Genomic DNA, 19,533 nt, shown 5'->3' with positions numbered 1-19,533 from the left:
AATGGGAAGAAATCAGAGAGGGAGACAAACCATGAGAGACTCTCGACTCTAGGAACCAAACTGAGGGTTACAGAAGGGAGGGGGTGGGGGGAAGAAGTATCTGGGTGACAGGTATTAAGGAAGGCACATGTTGTGATGAGCACTGGGTGTTATAGGAAACTAATGAATCACTGAACACATTAAAATCTACTGATGTACTATATGTTGGCTAATAAACTTAAATTTAAAAAATTAAATTAAATTAAAAAATAAATAAATAAAACCAAGGCAGAAACTGTGCATAACCCAGAGGGCTCCATGCTCCTGGAGGATGAGCTAGTGGTCATTGCCAAGGTCTCTGGCCATCAGAGGACTGGAGATCTGAGAGTGGTTCGGTGCACCTCTGCACCCGAAGCCCCTTGCAAGGTGCAGGGACCCAGAGGGAAGACCCAACTAGAGGCCAAGCTGGCTCCCCAGGTGCTGCAGGACCCTCACTCCCAGCCCCACCAGGTGTTATCTGTCTAGAACCAGGAAGAAAACCTTTTCCCTCAACTATTCTTTTTTAAAGACAGTTGCTCAGCATTGACACAGAAAAATATACATAAATATACATAAAGCTGGAGCCATTCATAGTTGCAAATGACCTACAAGTTATCAGAATGTAGTGATCACAGAGAGGACCTTGTGTCTCCAGGCAGGCCTCCTGTGTGCAGGTGCAGCCGGGGGCCTGACATGCCTGTGTGGCCGGTGCTAGGCTCCATGATCTCCCTGGAGGGGACCGAAGTAGGAACCTGCTCTGAGAGCTCTGGCTCAGAACAGTACTGCCTGATGGAGACGGATAGCCCCTCATGAGTCCCAGATGTCCTGGTGATTCTTGGGCACCGCCACAAATCTCAGCTTCTTCATGAAGCAGTGGGGGCAGCCCAGCAGCCACAGGTCCCACAGGTCCCACAGGTCCTCCAGGGATAGCACCTTGGTGGGCTTGTGGTCCAGCAGGTACCTGTTCAACTGGTTCTCATCATGCCACACAACCTCAACCCCATTGGCCAGGTTGACCCCCATCAACTGGTGACAGGCCAAGGTCAGTCAGTGAAACTCTACCACCAACCCCCCCCCAAAAGGCTCCCATGTAGTAAACGTTGCCCTGGTCCCTGGGGATCTAGGCCTAGAACTGTGGCCAGCACTAGTAGCTGAAGTGTTCATAGGCCACCCATAGAAACTGGGTTGCAGGGTGCCAAAGAAGGGAGACAGGATCTCCATGCCCACACGATCACAGAATTTCATGTCTACATCTGCAAACACCAGGTCGTCCACCTCACGGAGGAAGCGCTGCTCACAGAAGCAGCTGACCATCACCATGTGCTGCATAGACACATCCTGCCAGTGTGGGGCGCTGGGTACCTCTAGGACCACCACCCTCTAGCCCTTCCAAGGGGCACAAGGTCCCGGCAGCCCACTGCTCAGTGAAGACCTAGTAGGTGACCCTGTGTCCCACCATGATGGGTTCTGTGCCCTCTGCAGGAACAGCTCCAGGAAGACCACCTATATACAGGGACGAGGGACAAGTTGGGAGGAGGGTCACTGTCAGAGGCTGGCAGCAGGAACCCAGAGCTGGGGACCATGGACATGGGCACCTTCTTCAAGGGGGCAGGCCCTGGGCTGCTTTAAACAACAGCCACTCTCCCAGCCCATTCTGAGCAAATCTGCTTGTGGGGCCTCCCTACCTTCTGCTCCCAGGGATGTGGGTCAATAGTACTCCATCATACAAAGGGGAGCCTGAGGCTTCAGAGGTAGGAAACCAACCCCACAGCCAGCATGCTGGGGCCAGGAACACTCCCCCTGTGCCAAGCTCCCAGGCAAACCCTGCAAGTGCCCTCCCTGGCTGACCCCCTTCAGGTCCTGTCCCCACCTGAAGGGAGCACCTTTGGGCACAGCCCTCCTTTCTATGGCCTATAAACAGGCTAGAATCAGCAGGGCTGACTTCCTTTGCTTGGAGAGGGCTGTGGCTGGCCCCAATAGAGCTGTCTCCATCCCCAGAGGGTCCTCCCTTGAAGGCTACTGAGCCTCTTCCCTAAATTTTTAAAATTTAAAATTCAATCGACCACAGATATTCCTAGGAGGGGTCACCCTCAAACTACCCCAGATCAGGAATAAGGTCCAGCCCATGGGCAGGGAGGGGAAAGAGGACTGCTGGAAGAAGATGGGGCTTGCTTAGGCCCCTGCCATGAATCCAAGAATATAAGCTTCTAGGTCCAGGTCTACATCTCCCTGGCCCCAAGAAGCTGGAAGTCTTATCTCTCTGAGGGGACTACCTGTGGGGACAGCAGCTTCCCCATTGTCAGCAAGGGTGGTGAGCCCCTGGGGACTGATTTTTTTTAAGGTTTTATTTATTTATTTGACAGAGAGACAGCTAGAGAGGGAACACAAGCAGGGGGTGTTGAAGAGGGATAATCATGCTCCCCACTGAGCAGGGAGCCCAACATGGTGTTGTTCAATCCCAGGACCCCAGAATCACAGCCTGAGCCGAAGGCAAATGCTTAATGACTGAGTCACCCAGGTCCCCTGAAACTGATTTTTCCCCCCACAGGCACTAAGGCTACTTCCTATGCCTGCCCAAACTCCAAACCTAACCCCAGCCTAAGATACTGTATGATTCCACTTATATGAAGTATCCAGACACACAATATTGTATGTGGCTGCAGTGGCCAAGGGGAAAGGACAATGGGGAGTTGATGTTTCATGCATACAGTCTCCCTTGGGGAGAATGAGAAAATTCTGGAGAATGATGTACGACCATGGGAATTCAGCTAAGGCCAGAGAATTGTGTACCTGAAATGCTTTAAGGGGTTCTTATGTTTAATCACTGTGAAAAAGTGAATGAAGGACTGATGTATGTCACAGCGTGGGCAGACACTGGAAACAGCCCCAGTGACATAAGCCATATATAGAAATACCACTTAAATGGGAACCGTCTGTGCTCCTTAAGTCCATCAAGGTTACCAAAATAAGGGAAAGTCCAGGAAGAAGTTACAGAAGAAGAAAACTGGATCCGAATGGAGAAGACATTTCAGACCATTGGGCAGGTGGTGACAGCTGAAGTGGGCCTGTGGTCTGGGTTCAAATGTGGGAACCAACATGATTTCCTCCCTTGGGGTTACCTGGTGGTTCCATGGGACAGTGTCCCTCTTTGAGGTAAAATGCACCAAAGTAGCCTGTGTGAAGTGGCAAACATGGTAAAGAAATGACAGCTGGGGAGTCTGAGTGTGGTTTCCTCCATATTTGGTTATCAGCATATTTGTGCTGCTGTGACAAGTTAATGCAGATTTGAAATCAACTTGGAGTAAATGACTCTTCCAAATATCCACATTAGCCCCACATCACAGAAACAAAGAGGACATCAGACTTCAGGATGGAGGCCAAGCCCTCCCACATTCAGGTCATCCACCGTGGAGAGGCCATTCACCCTTGTAGGAGGACACATGTTAGCAAGAGACTAGTGGGAGGTTTAAACTGGGGACCCCTGTATCTCGGGTGCAGTAGAAGCAGTGGGATATGGAATTCCAGTTTTCCACAAGGCTCCATCACAACCTGGTTAGAACTGTGCAAAAGCAGTAAAGTGGACTGGGGATGCCGGAAGGGGAGGCTAGAAGGGGGCGCCTGGCGCTCAGAGCCCATTACAGACCCCATATTACAATCCCCCATGGGAGAGACTCATTCATTCCAGGCCCCACATGGGTAGCTGGAGGGTTCATCTCCTACAAGAAATCACCATCCCCACTGCTCAGCTGGTGAGAATCCTCCATCACCCTGAACCCCTGCCTTTCTCCAGGGGACTTTCCTTCCAAGCACCCCTCCCAACTTCTTCCTCCTTCTTCAGGAGGAAATACTGTTCCTCTCCTTTGTTTCTTGCACTTGCCTGTAATGGGACTGTAGCTTGCTCGTCCCAGATTGCCATTCTCTGCTCTTCCCAAATAAACCCATGTTGCTGGTCAAATAACTGGCCATTTGAGTTTAAGGTGAACAGAACTAATAAATTCAAGAAACTTGCAAGGAACAAATTCACTACAAACAAATCAATTGTATTTCTACGTGCTCCAAAGGCACCATCAGAAAGAGACTATGGAGAACAATCTCATTTACTACCGCATCCAAAAGAACAAGCTACCTAGGATTCCCCTGAACCAAGGGGGTGACAGACCTGTCCTCTGACAGCCGTGAGACACTGATGACAGGCAGGGAGGGAGACAGGAAGACACTATATGTTCAGGGAAGAACCGATACTGGGAAGATACCTCCTTTCCCCCAAAGCCATCTACAGAGTCTGTGCTGTCGTTCCTGAACTTCCAGACTCCGGACCAACCCTGAAGCAGGTGTGGACACACGAAGGACCCTGCAGGGCTGAGGCGGGGGGAGCAGAAGCACTGAGGTGGGCAGCCACTCCCTGACTGCAGACGGTCTGAGGAGTCCCAGAAACCAAATCCATGAGTGCATAAACACAGACACAGGATCCGGGGCGTGTATCCGAGCCCAGAAAGTGGAGACCCCACAGCCCCGCAAACAGCACTGCAGGAGGTCACATCACCACACACAAAACCACAGAAGCCCCAGTGTCCACACAGCGCGCCCTTCCTCTGTGGGGTCCTGAGACCAAGCACCCCCTCACCAGTCCCCACTCAGGTGGCTTCTCCCCACCTTCTCCAGTGGCCAGTCCTGAGGGGGTGAGACTGCTGTCAGTGTGGACACGGTCCCACATCCTCCACAGCGGGTCCTGTCAGTGTGAATGTGGACTCACATCCTCCCAGCTTGTCCTGTCAGGGTGGGAGCAGCCCCACATCCTCCAGAAGTCTCCACAGCTGGTCCTGAGCTGCATGGAGTCCAATATCCCCCAACTTCTCCAAAAATAGCTAAGGAACAATGAATTGGAAACAATTTGGAATGACAACAGCCCCTCACCCAAACAGTGGCACCGAAAATGACCCTGGCCCTGACACAGACCCACACACTGACCTCGACTTGATGTCAAGCCTGGCCCTGACCACAGTCCAAGACCCTAACCCTAACCCTAGCCTGCAACATGCACAGTGTTCATAAGAATCAAAAGGTAGAAACTGCAAACATCCATCAATGGTGAATGCATAAACAAAGTGTGATGAAGGGTTTATAAATTTGGGTTCAGGCTCAGGTTTCAATTAGAGTTCTAGATCAGGGTATGGGTTTAGGGCCAGGGTGAGGAATTAGAGTGAGGGGCAAGGGAACAGTTAGAGTTTAAGGCTTTAGGTTTATGGTTTAGGGTCTGAGACTCAGGGCTTATGGGATAAAGTTCAAGATCAAATTTGGGGTTTGGGTTCATTCTGGGAATTGGGTTCAGGGTTCATGGCTCAGAGTTCTGGTTTAGGGTTTGGGTTCGTGGTTCAGGGCTTGAATCCATGGCTCAGGCTCAGAGTCCAGGCTTCGAGTTCAATTTCAGTTTTTGGATTCAGGTTTCCCATTTGGGTTTATGGCCTGGTTAGTTTTCAGCATTAAAGTTAGGGGTTAAGGTTAGGTTTGGGATGACACATTTTCTTCAGTTGTCACGATGGGCACAAAATTTCTATCTGAAGTTTCTAAATCTGAAATGTATTTTGTCTGGGTGTCAGGAGCTGGTTTGGAGTTCAGGATCCCAGTAACATCCCTACTGACGGCATTCTGGTCCTAGAGTCTCCCAGCCACCCAGACGTGGCTTTTTTCTTGGACCAAACATACCCTTGGCAGAGAAGGGTGAGCTGGTGCCAAAGTTGGGATGGTTTCACAGTGGTAGAGGTCTGAAACCAAATATCATGGAAATGTTCATGGAAAATGAAACAGGAGAAAAATAATAGGTCGACTCATGATTCTTCCACAATAACAAAGACCAAGTTTCCAACAGAATCTAATAAATTTCCCTTATCAGTACTGAAAGAGGGCCCCCTCCCCTGGTTTAAACTAAGAATCACAGCAGGACACTTCCTACTTTGTGTCAAAAATAAAATTTTAGAGCGCCTGGGTGGCTCAGTTGGTTAGGCAACTGCCTTCGGCTCAGCTTATGATCCCAAAGTCCTGGGATTGAGTCCCACATCGGGCTCCCACTTTCAAGGGGAGGATGACCTTCTCCCCTTCTCTTCCCCTTCTCCCCTCTCATGCTCTCTCTCATTCTCTCTTTCTCACATAGATTTAAAAAAAAAAAAAAACTTTAAAAATAAAATAAAATTTTATTATTTGTATGTTCCAGTGTATAATTTTTTGGAAGCATTGACAACATTTTCCTTTCTCAAATTCTCATCAACACACGGGGACAATGCAGGCAATGTTGTAATGCGTGGCTCATTGGAATACCACGTACAGGGAGGGCTATCAGAAGCAATAAAAAGGTATCAAATATGAAGCTCAGAAAAAACACCCTTTATGGGCATGTAATGAGGATCTCTAACCATAAGATCTAACACCTCACCTTATGCAATTCATCTATAAAAATCATCAATAACAACAGCCTGCTGACCACTGTAACCACCTCACCTTTGACCTCTAGGCTTGTAACACACACTCCAATTGCTAGAGACACCCTTCTCAGCAGCAGAACAGGACTTGCCCAGTCCCAGTGGACCAACTGTTACAGTGAAGCCAAAAAATCCCACTCCTTGGAAATCCCAGCTATTAGGACACAGTCACAGAAACCACACCCAGAACTCCATAAAGAACAGCCATCTCATGAAGCGAATGCTGCAGATCACCACCTCTCCTACAAAGTAACTCTACAGTGGACTCCAGGTCAGTCCCCTTCCTGGGATTACACAGGCATCGCATTCTTACAATACTCCATCCTCAGAACAAAACCTTGAACTGTCCTCGTCAGTCCTGTGTGCAGGCTCACAGTAAGCCCTGTGAAAGACAGACACCTTCTTGAGAGCACTCAGCCTCTCAAGCCTCTCCTAGCAGACGGAGGGTGTGGTCTCCCCGACTTCCGTACCAACTAGAGAATACTTGGAAAAAGTCTTGCCATACTCCATGCAAAAGGCATATTCTCCATCTGCAAAATGATGGACGGTGAAACAGCATGGATTCCCAGCACCTTCTTGAACCTAGGTAAATTGGAGATACAGCTTGGCCAGAGCTATTATCCCCATTCCCCTAAAACACACACACACACACACACACACACACACACCCTTCCCTTGTGCACTCCAGACCAGTTTCCATCCACTTTGCTCATTCTCAGTCATCGTCTCTGCAGAGTAGTATAGTAATACCGAGGTGCTGGGACTGAGGTGCTAGGTGCTAAACCAGCACCTTGGACGCACTTATTATCAGAAATTAATATTCATTTTATTAACAGATGCATCCCAGGAGATCTTGCCACTGCAGCCATTAGAAAAGTCATTACAACAGACATCCTAACAACTGGTGCCAATCTCCATGTCTCCACTCCCTGGCTCCAGGGATTGGCTCATTCATGGGCATGTGACCTGGTCCCAGCCAATGAGTTGGGAGAAACCTCAGGTCTCAGCTGGCAGAGCCAAGCATGGGGTGGACCACCCAGGCCAGGGGCTTTTCCATCATGACTGCAGAAGTGGCCTAGGCAAGGCCCATGCCAGTGCCACAGAGGGCCTAGGAAGCCAGGTGCTCTGTAACATTGCTGAGGGCCCAATCAGACTTGTCCTAAAGCCCACATATGCTAGATCCTCCACTAACTCAGGAGAACCCTAAATGTGCTCATGGTCTTGGCCTGAATAAGATGACCATCTGTGTGGTATATAACTCACAAGATATACCTGCCAGGCAATGGGGACTTACTCAGCCAAACAATACATACATGGAATTCAACCACAGACAAACATGTTATGGGAAGCTCAAGGCCTACAGAGAAATGGGGAGGAATTCCTGAGGCCTTCATTGTTCACCAATCTATCATTTTTTTTTTCTCTTTCAAGTGGAGGGGCTGCGGTCAGGTTGGATAGATCCCAGTGTATTCCTACTCTGCCACTGGAAAAGAAAAGCCCTCTCCCCCATCATCCATCATGTTGCAGATCTGGAGTATGGGAAACTAGCACCCATGGGACCTCCCCCGTATTCTATCAATCAAGTGTGGCCAGAACATTAGTTATGAATGATCTGTGGCTGCTTTCAAGCCACAATGCAAGAGTGGAGTTATTGTTGGAGACAGCACATGGACTGTCACACCTAACAGAAAATCTTTACAGAAGGCTTTACAGGAAAGTCTGTGCCAGTCCCTGGCCTCAAAGACCCTAGGATCATGTCACTTCTTTGAGTAGAACATAGCGCCTTCTGGGTAAAATCTAATTTCTTCACTCCCAGAGCAAGGACTTCCAACCTTTTAGTGAGAACCCCATCTCAATCCTCCTCTATGGACACCTTGAATGGCACATCTACAGGTCTGCAGCCCAACAGGAATTCACTGTTGTTTACATGGTAGTGACGCTAAGAAACAGAGGTGTAAATGTGAACTTGTGAGGGTGAGCATGTGTTTCCTCTTTGTTAGCCACAGTGTGCAAGGGGGATATAATACAGTAGCATGCTTTCTGTCCCACAGGAATGGCCGTCAATGTGATTCCATTATGTTCTCAGAAGGAAGCCACCTTCATAGAACAAACTTCTTCTGGGAGGACTCCCAAGTCCCTTGTCTTGAGCACTATGTTCCACCAAGGCTGGGGGCACACAGAGAGATAGAGATTCCCCCTGCCCGTCAGGGTTTTGAAGGATGCCTGCTGTTCCAGGACAAAAGATACCAAAACCATTCATCTGCCTGTCATCCAGCCAGGCATCTGTGAGAGAGATCTACTCCAAGCAGAAAGGACAGACCGAGAGACAAAAAATGACAGCCTTGTGTAACAAGGGCCATGACAGGGGACACTCAGGATGACTGGGGGTGTGCAGGGATGGCCAGACTGGGGGGGGGCAGGACTACCAGGAGGGCTCCAGGAGGATGCCACAGCTGTGTCCTTGTGTGGCTACATGTGTCAGTATGACTGGGCATTGGCTAGACTGGAAATGACAGTGCGGGTGAGGGACGGTGTCCCTAAAGTGTCTTCTGCAAGGCAAAAGTTTGGTAACAAGATTTCTTTCAGTGCGATTTCATGTCACATGTGTCTGTGAGTCCCTAAAGTTGATTGTGTACAACATGAAGTACATAGCTGGCCATTGCTTTCAAGCCTGAGGTGCTGGGGATGGAGCACACTTGATCTTCCTTTTTGCTGCTTTCAGAGTTGGATGAGTTTTCCCACCTTCATCTCTGACTCAAGGACAGGGAACAAAGGCAACATAGATCTACACTTCGAATGTCAACAGAAATCTGCAAACCCAAGTTCTCACAGGAGCTAAAGGTTCAGGACCAGGGTGACAGGAAGGGGAGGCCAATAGCAAGGAACCAAAGGAACACATCATGCGCACGTGAGCTGACCCACTTCTCTACCTGTCCAAAGCAAGCCATGCCTGACAGGAGGGAGTCCCACCTGCACTTGGTCCATCTGTTTGCTGCTCTTGAGCAGAGCACATGATGGGCTGAGCTGGATGTGGCTGTTGGGGGTAGATGGCCAGCTGGCCACAGATGCTACCTGCCAAGTACCTATAGGACCAGCTCCTGGTCCTCAGCTAAGATGAAACAATTATTATGTGTAGTGACCTATTTCCAGAGACAGGTCATGTGCTCAGTGCTTCGGTGACTATATCCTCTCCCGTTTTATTTTTTGGAAACACTTTAGGAAGGTAAGATTGACATACAAAAAGCTTCCACAGTTAATGTATGCAACTTAACCCTAACCCTAATATCTAGTTAAGATATACTCGATTTAGAATACCGCTCATAAATTAGAGGATGGTTTTTTAGGAGCTAAGGAATTCGGGGACCAACTTCCTTCTGTCTTACTATCCCTTGAATCTGTTAAGTTGGAACACATATGTCCATGTGCTATCTGGAGAGTGGCCACACGGCGGCAACAATGAGTAAAATTGCACCAAACCCCACTGCAAAGCCCATTCTTCCTTCATCCTGTCTAGCCTTGTTCATTCAATATTTACAGATAATGTGGAGGTGATGAAAAGTGTGACTTTGTTGAATTTTTAAAAACCAAACTAATTCTTTCAACCTGTTAAAAATAGATGTTTTCAAAAATCTCAGAATTGGCGGGCAGTTGAATGCCCAGGGGCCTGGGAAAAGACTATGACTATTGAATATATTCAGGTCTATGTAGGAAACAAGGGTGACTTTTATTCCACTTCTATTCAGGAAGAATTTGTGTCAGCTAACAGCACTGAATCCACACAAAATAGTTGATCTCAGCGGAAAACAAAAGGAGAATCAACAGCCTCCAGAAGCAGAGAAAAACCACACCCAAGAACCAAGAAGACACACCATGGAGGCTCTGCTCAAGCCAGTTTGCATTTCTGTAGATCCTCTGGAGCTATAATGCCCCTAATGCCCCTGGGGGTCGTGGGTCAGGCAGAACACACACCCTGATGGTGTACTGTTGGAATCCGTGACAAGTCTCCTGATCCCTTCCTCCGCAAGACACCCCTTACCCCCTGACTACTCCAGCCTGCTTCTGGGAACTCCCAGTTCTCCTTTCTGTAACATACAATGGGGAAAGGACTGTCTCTTCAGTGAACAGTACTGGGAAAACTGGACATTACATGCAGAAGAATGTGACTGGATCACTTTCTTACACCGCACATACAAACTATGAAAGGATGAATGACTTGAACATAAGAACTGAATCCATAAACCTCCAAGAAGAAAACATATGTAGTTAAGTTTCTCGATACTGGTTTTGGGGAAGAGTCTTTTTCACCCTACTGTCACCCTACTATAACTCCCTAGAGGTCTTGTCCTAAGCTGCCTCCTGTGGCCACAGGGCTTTCTTGCTGCTCCTGGACACCCAAAGTAAAGGCAAAAAAAGCAAAAATAAACAAGTGGAATGACATCAAACTGAAATTTCTGCATGATCAAAGAAACCATCAAACCCTTAAAAGGCAATCTACCCAATGAGGAAAAATATCTGCAAGTTCAAAATACACAAAACACTCCTTCAAAGCCAAACAAATTTAAATAAAAACTGAGGAGAGTATGTGAATAGACACTTTCCAAAGATGGCATAGGTGACCAACAGACACAGAGAAAGTTGTTCAGCATCACTAATTGTTGTCAGGGAAACATAAGTCAAAACCACAATCAGCTATCCCCTCATAACTGTGGAAATGGCAATGGTCCCAGAGACAGACACCAGGTGTGGTCAAGGGTGTGTACACAAGGGGACCCTGTCCACTGTTGGTGGGAATGGAAATTGGTGCAGCAACTGAGGAGGTTCTGGGAAAAAATTAATAGAACTACCACCTGACCCGGTAATTGATCTACTGAGTATTTCTTTGGAGAACACAAAAACACTTCCTCCAAAAGAGAGATGCACTCTTATGTTCACAGCAGCATTATTCACAATAACCAGAAATGGAAACATTGACCTTGGGAGCACTATGCTAAGTAACTCAGACACAGAAAGACAAACACCAGAGGCTCTCGTGACATTCCACATGGAATCCAAAAAGTACTGAACACATACTTACTGAGAACAGATTGGTGGTTGCCAGATTCAGGGAAGGGGGTAAAGGGGTGAAGGTGGTCCAAGGTACCATGGTTGAGTGATAAAACCTGCAAGTCATGGAATGTTCTGTGCAGCACGGAGACAAAAGCTAACCCTGCAGGATGGGGTACAGCCCCCCCCCCACTACCTGAAAGTACAGTGTTGCTAGGAAACCTTTCACAGCAGAAAGGGTGTAAGTGGAAAAGGGAATAACTATTCATTTCTACAGAAAAATGAGTGAGCATGCTCAGACACCAAAATTTCCTTCTCTTTGGCTCTTCTTAGGCCTCAGGACACAACATCCTAACAGATGCCCAAAATAAATGGAGATAAAGCACAAAAGATGCTCACAGACACAACTCAAAGCGCTGGTGGCTGGACATGGAGAGCAGTGCCCAGGAAGGAGTGGTTGGGGTGCACGCCACCTCTGTAGTGGTTCCCCCACAAAACAGATGGTAAACACGATGCCCACTTTTTTACTTTTTTTCATAAGAGGGAAATCCTCTTCAGGTTTCTTCCTGCTACTGGAGATGGGTAATAACATAAATCTTTTCCAGAAAGCCAAGTGTCTTACATGAACTTTGAGAAAAGTGGGGGAGACTTGTACTTGAAAGTTGCTGAAAGGGTAGAAGTTCAGCATTCTCCTTGACACAAACTTCATCAGGTCCACTATAAAAGTCACCTTCCTCAGCAGGTGGAACGCAGACTACCTCCTACCCCCAGAAACCTCCTCCTTCACCTCGCTTGGGACAACCCACAAGAGCTCGTTGTTACCTCAGTTCCTCCTTTCTCCCATTCCCAATATTGGCAAATCCTATAAGCTCCATCTTCTATAGATACCCAGATTAGGACTAACTCCTCCTTCCAAGGCTGCCTGTCTAGTCCCAACTGGACCCCATCTCTTGCCTGAGTTCCTGGAAAAGCTTCATCATTGACCTCCCTTGCCCATCCTCTCCCCTATGTCATCTGCTCTCAACACTGTAGCCAGAATGGCCCAGTGAAACAGGATCTCATGGGGTCATGGCCCTGCAATGGCTTTCTGTCACAATACTGTTACCTCTCTAAGGTCATGTCCTACATTGTCTCCTGTGGCCACAGGGTTTTCTTGCTGCTCCTGAACATACCTGGTATGCTCCTGCCCCAGGGCCTTTGCATATGCTTTCCCTTCCATTTAGAAGGCTCTTGATGTGAGATCACTCATGTTCTTTAGAACTTGACTCAAGCATCAGCTTCCTAGTGAAGACCCACCTGGCCCCTATGTGAATAGCAAGCATTACTGCCACTCCCCCTCCCCTTCAGCACCCTGTCTCCTGCTTTCTATTTCCAGAGCAGTTATCATAGTCAACAGTCCATCTCAGCAAGGGGAAAATGGAGCCCTACTCAGAAGGTTTCACTAGTGACTCCTGATTTCCTAGTCCAGAGCCCTGGGTAAATGGGTGACCAGAGCTCTTGCACAGCCAGCATGCCCAGGAAAATGGGCCCCCCTACATCATCCTGAAGACCATCAGGAAAATGAGCCATAAGAGGAATCCACTTGCACACAAAACCTGAAACCAGACACCTTCCTCGATTCCAGGTGAGCACATACACATGTCCTCCCCTTGCCTGATGTGCTCATCTGAGAAAGCTGGGCAGAGAAGCATCCCACAGTCCAAATCTCCCTCTGGCCAAGGTCCTGGGAACCAGACATCTCTCCTCCCTGCACCAGCCACCTGTGATAGATGTCCAGTATCCTCCTGTGCTGGGACAGAATGGTGCACCTGTCCCTCTTACCTGGAATGTCACCGCAAACCAGTCTTTGCTGCACAGTTTTCAGGAAGGAACCTGAAGCCACAGAAGCAGCAGCACACAGCAGCAGGCCACCCAGGTTTGGTCTCAGTCTTTCCCTTCAGGCCCCATGTGCAACTAGAGCTTCAAGAAGACTGGTGTGCCATGTGGCCTTGGAACCTAATGGCAGGAGCTAAGATTTCAGTTCCAAATGAAAACTGGCCTCTCCCATACAGCACAGCAAAGTGGAGGATTTCTCAGGAGTGTGGCTCTGGAAGAAGTGCTTCTGCTGGCTGAATTCACAGGCACCAGGCAGAAGACACATGGGGTGCCTTGTCTGAAGAAGCAAAGGGCACACTGGGCAAGAAGCCATAATGCTGTCTGTGGGCTGCTTCCCACCATCTCAGCCCCCTGCTGAGATGAGGACTGGAGAACAAAACAGGAAGCAAATTTCCTATCACATCTGCAGCAGGAGGGCTGGCTGGGGAGCAGAGCCCTGTCCTGGAGCAAGCTGACCTGTGCCTCTAGAGTGAAGGTCACCGCCACGACCTCACAGTGTCCCAGCTATCTGAAGACTCCCCTGCCAGGCTTACACCTGCTGACACAGTGACTCGTAAGACCCAGAGACTGCTTTCCGCCCCAGCTCAGTGCTGCTCACAGAGAAGCCAACTCCAGGCTCAGAAATGTGTTCATCGTTAGCTCTGGAGTTCCCTCGGTTTGTTTACGCCGATCCACCCAGGTGTCCCTTCCAGATCATTCCTCCAGTGCCCTAGGGTTTTGAGCCACTTTCAAGCTGCTCTTCAAAAGGCAGGAACAGGTCCGTTTAGGCAGACCAGCCGAGCAACTCTGTGGGAAACTTGGACCACATCCTCTCTGAACACCAACGCTTCCCAGTCCAAGCTTCAAACCCTTACCCACTGGGCACGGAGCAGCACATCAGCATGAACACTGCTCTTTCAAATCTCTTGTCTTCCAATCCTTCAAATCAGAAACCAAGCTCCTGTCACCGCTCTATTTTCCTTTCAGAGAAGTAAGGAAAATGACAGAATAAAGCACTACGTGTGCACAGCACACTTCTATCCAAATAGAATTCCGTGTTCTTTCTCATACAGGCAGCCCGACATTGCCCATTGCCCATGGTAATGAGAGGCACCACAAGTTCAGTCCTCATACATATATTTTACCTTGTGTTTTTCCTTTAGATATTTGTTCCTGAAGTAAATGTCTAGATTGCTTTCTTAAAATAACAAGAATAATAATGATGTGGTCATGTAAAGGTCTGGGTCTCCATAGCCAGACAACATGGCTCTGGTTCAGATAAGGATGAAGACACAATCTCTTCCCAGGAAGCAAAGCCCACACCCTTTGGGATTCTGACACGCCATCATGGGTGATGAGCTACTCTGCTCCATGGAGTTGTCCAAGTGCAAAGATTGCACGCACCCTCCAGGGTTCATTCTGTTTTCTTCATAAATTCCCCAGTTCTAGTAACAAGGGACTCACTGGGTCAGGTTTCAGAGCCCAGGATGGACCCCCAAGTGAGCATCACCCCCTATCCCCCCACTGCCAAAGAAGGCTAACAGGGGCTTGTGTTCCATTGGGAGCACAATGAGACACTCTCCAGGCTCCTAAACAACATACGCTCCTCCTCCATTTCTCCCCCTCACAAAGAGCACTGCCCCCCTGTTATAGCTCTGAAGCTGTGCCTTACTTTAAAAAATAATTTCTTTTTTTTTTAAGATTTTATTTATTTATTTATTTATTTGACAGAGACACACACACACACACACACACACACACACACAGCAGGAGAGAGAACAAGAAGGGAGAGTGGGAGAGGGAGAAGCAGGCTTCCCATTGAGCAGGGAGTCTAATGCGGGGCTCCATCCCAGGATCCTGGGATTCAGCAGCTGGCAGATGCTGAATGACTGAGCCACTGAGGTGCCCCTCAAAAATAATTTCAAATATCAGAAAGTGGTTCACGGAAGAGAAAAACATGAACCCTCACAAAGGATTCTTTGACAATTTCAGAAGACTTTTCCCATTGTTTAATTAAAACAGGAAAGAAAAACACACAGATCGCCCCTTCCACTAGCTGGTCTGATTCACTTCAGTGACTGGAAGAAGAGCAGGATATAAAAGAGAAACAGATGTTCTGATGACCTGTCGTTTCCACCACCTAACTTTTGAAACTTCACCCACACACAGAGAACAAAGCGCAAACTTTCAGCCTGGCAACGTGAAGCCTGGTATGCTCCTGCCCCAGGGCCTTTTCATATGCTTTCCCTTCCATTTAGAAGGCTCTTGATGTGAGATCACTCACGTTCTTTAGAACTTGACTCAAGCATCACCTTCCTAACGAAGACCCACCTGGCCCTTATGTGAATAGCAAGCACAACTGCCGCCACCCCCCCCCTTTCAGCACCCTGTCTCCTGAACTGGAGGGACAGGGACAGATGAAGAGCTCATGTGTGTGGGCTGAGACTGGTGGCACAGAAGAAGTGGCTCTGCCAGCTCTCCACCCAGGCCTCACCTGTCCTTAGCCAGGAAACTGTTCACAGCCCTGACCTGTCACAACTGTCACACGGGTGACACACAGCCACCCCTGGAGCCAGCCCTGCCCACACCCTCCTGCAGAATGCACTCCGCTCTCTGTGGGCTCTCCTCAGCCCTGGAACTCCCCTGTCTGCTACAAAGCTCCAGGATCTCCCTCCCCCAGCCTTTCAAAATTCCACTGGCTCAAGGCTTTCATGAGAAAAGGGGAAGGCTACCTCCTGAATGCTTAACACCTCCTTTCCTCTTCTGCCCTATTTCTCTCCACTTACCTGTGTACCTGGGCAAACCGTAAGTAAAATATCAGTGGAACATGAACATGCTCTGAGATCTGAATCTTTCATTACAGCTTTCCAAGAACTACTTATGTAATAAAAAACTAGCATATCCTACACCACAGTGTGTTTGAAAACTATCATCTACAGAATAGGAGAGCGAAAATCACTCCATTTTTACCTCACTCTTCATGAAGCACTACACTTTTCTTCATTTCCTTAAATTCCACAGTTTCCATGCAGTGGCAATTCTTTTGCTTCAGAGGTAGGATTTAGTGATTCCTCACCTGCATAAGACAGCTGGAGCTCACGACAAGTGGCCCCCCAGTAGCCATCACCTATTTAACCCTCCCCCCCCACACACACATGCCCTCTGGCAACCCTCAGTTTGTTCTCTAAGGTTGAGTCTGTTTCCTCATTTGCCTATCTTTCTCTCCTCACTGTGTTCATCTGTGTTCTCTCTGAAATTCCATAGGAGTGAAGTCAGTGGGTTCTATTTGTCTTTTCTTACATATTTTGCTTAGCTTAATCCACTCTAGATGCAGCCACATCCTTGCAGATGGTAAGGTTTCATTCTTGTGAAGCTGGATCCTATTTCATTGTATATATATCTCCCACATCTTGTTTCTCCATTCATCAGCTAACGGATGGTTGATAATGTTCCTATAAACATCACCATGCTTGTTCCCCCACTGACTGTGCATTTTTGTGTCCTTCGGGTAAATACCTAGGAGTGCAATTGCTTAATCCTAGGGTTGTTCAATTCTCAGCTTTTGGAGGAAACATTATACTCTGTTCCAGAGTGGCTGCAGCAGCCCACATGCCCACCGACAGTGCAGGAGGGTTCTGCTTTAAGTACAACATTACCTGCCAGCAATTTCTTAAGGAGGAAACGGAAAACCTGCGGGATAACCTGACTCACCCAGCGTCAGGCAAGCAGCTACAGAAATTCACCTCAGGGTTCCTGATACCAAGCCCCTTGAAGCCACCAGCATGTCTCTATCCAGGAGAATTCCCAAAGACTCTCCTTCTGACTTCACCACCAATGAAACTACAGAGAAAATACAGCATGTCCAACTATCTAGATGATCCATTTAGTGAAACTAAAAAGTCAAGTTTCACTTTTAAATCATCAAAGGCTCCTTGGAATCATTTTGAATTTTCCCTCTGCCCTCATTGTAACTCTCTGGATGAAGAGAATCATCAATTCTGAGACATCGCCTTTGACAAATGGCAAGACATCATCCAAGTCTCTATCTGACAGCAAAAAGCCACCTAACTCTAGATGCTGGCCACTCCACCACAGCTTAGGCCCAATGGAATAAACACTGTTAGGATGAAGGAACAAACTATATGTTAACAGTACTCAGAGTAAATCTCATCTTTCCTTTCTAACCAAAGTGACTGCCTAGGAAAGAAATGTTCCACATACCTTCCTAAACCAGAAATGAGCAGAGAAAATGGGATCCCTTGCCATGTTCTATCTTCAGGGAAACTAAGGAACTCTTGCACCCACTCTAGACTGCTGACAGCTGCCTCAGTGTGACTTTGTGGCTCCACTAGAGACAAGAGAAAGTCCAGGAGGTTTGGGGTTAAAGAGAAGTCTTACCTCCCATCCTGACATGGATGTGACATTGTGCTCAATGTATCTGCTGCTTTCTTGGAACACTGACATCCATGACAAGCTGCATGAATGAATCAGATGCTGATATTCAAAACTTCGGATCTTGTGGGTATTGCCACTAGAGGCAGTGGTGAGAGTGCGAGACCATGGGTGGCATGGCTGTGCACCTTGTCGCCAATGGAGGCAACATTGAGTTGTAGTGTTGTAGAGTTGTAGTGCAAGTGTAGAGTTGTAGTGCAAGACCCTGCAAGAGTGGCCATGCAGGTTCCTACCACTTGAGGCAGAGGTGAACTGCAGTGCAAGACACTGGAAGAAATGACAATGTTGGTTCCTGCCACTGGAGGCAGTGTGAGGGATACCTGAAGGCTTTGCAGTGCTGCTGACGACCACGAGGGGCAGTGTGGAGATGCAGTGCGAGACCATGAATGACATGGCTCTGCAGCTTGTCGCCACTGGAGGCAGTGATGAACTGCCATGTGAGACGCTGGAAGAAGTGACAGTGACAGTGATACAGAAGCATCCCATCACTGGAGGCAGTGGTGAGCTGCAGTTTAAGACGCTGCAAGGAGTGGCAGTGCAGTTTTCTACCACTGGAGGCAATGGTGAACTGAAGGGTGAGACGCTGGTAGGAGAGGCTGTGTCTGTTCCTGCCACTGGAGGCAGTGGTCAGCTGCAGTGTGAGGGATATGGCTACTAAAGGCAGTGCTGATATGCAGTGCAAGACCATGGATGCCATGGCTCTGCCTATCACCACTGGAGGCAATGATGAGCTGCTACGTGAGATAATCGAAGAAGTGCATATCCTGAAGGGACATATCCTGCCACTGGAGGCAGTGGAGAGCTACCATTTGAAATGCTGCAAGAGTGGCAGTCTAGCTACCTAGCACTGGAAGCAGTGGTGAGCTAGGGAGTGAGACGCTGGAAGAAGAAGCTGTGTCAATTCTTGCCACAGGAGGCAGTGGTCAGCTGCAGCGGGAGGGATGCCAGAATGCTTTATAGCGTTGCTTACTGCCACAAGAGGCAGTGTTGAGCTGAAGAGCAAGACAATGGATTCTGTCACTGTGCAGATTATCGCCACTGCAGGGAGTGAAGTGCTGCTGTGTGAGATGGTAAAAGAAGTTGGAAGCACTGTTTACCGCCACAGGAGGCAGTGGTGAGCTGCACAGTGAGTGGTGCTGAGACGGGACACTGGAGCTTGCTGCCACTGGACACAGTGAAGAGCTGCAGTGCTAGATGCTGGAAGAAGAGGCAGCGTCGGTTCCCTCCACTGGAGGCAGTGATGAACTGCTGTGCGAGACACTGGAAGGAGTGGCAGTGTCAGTTCCCGCCACAGGACATATGAGATCTCAGTCCAAATCTCGAGAATTTTACCCAAATATCATGAGAGGAGAACTTGTTTCAAATTGCAAGAGATCTCATTCCAGATCTCCAGCGAGCTCAGTCCAAGTCTCATTAGAACTCGGGCATTTCTCACAAGATTTCTACTCAACTCTCCATAGAATATATTTCAAACTTCCAGAGTTCTCAGTGCAAATCTCCTGAGAACTCAGGCAATTCTCATGAGATTTCTACCCAAATCTAACTGACTTGTCTTTCTCTCTCTCACTTTCTTTCTCTTTCTCTCTAAAAGAAAGGAAGAATGGAAGAAAGGAAGATCTTTAAGAGAGAGAGAGAGATAGATAAAGAAAGAAAGAAAGAAAGAAAGAAAGAAAGAAAGAAAGAAAGAAAGAAA

At 48.1% G+C, this 19,533-nt stretch overlaps 1 pseudogene; it reads right to left on the bottom strand.

The window, feature by feature from the left end:
- Window positions 1–825: 825 nt before the first annotated feature.
- Window positions 826–18,224, bottom strand: LOC132027617 (histo-blood group ABO system transferase 2-like; annotated as a pseudogene).
- Window positions 18,225–19,533: the final 1,309 nt, after the last annotated feature.

This window comes from Mustela nigripes, chromosome 12 (genome assembly GCF_022355385.1).
Source record: "Mustela nigripes isolate SB6536 chromosome 12, MUSNIG.SB6536, whole genome shotgun sequence".
Lineage (NCBI taxonomy): Eukaryota > Metazoa > Chordata > Mammalia > Carnivora > Mustelidae > Mustela > Mustela nigripes.
This window is presented reverse-complemented; position numbering and strand designations above follow the sequence as displayed.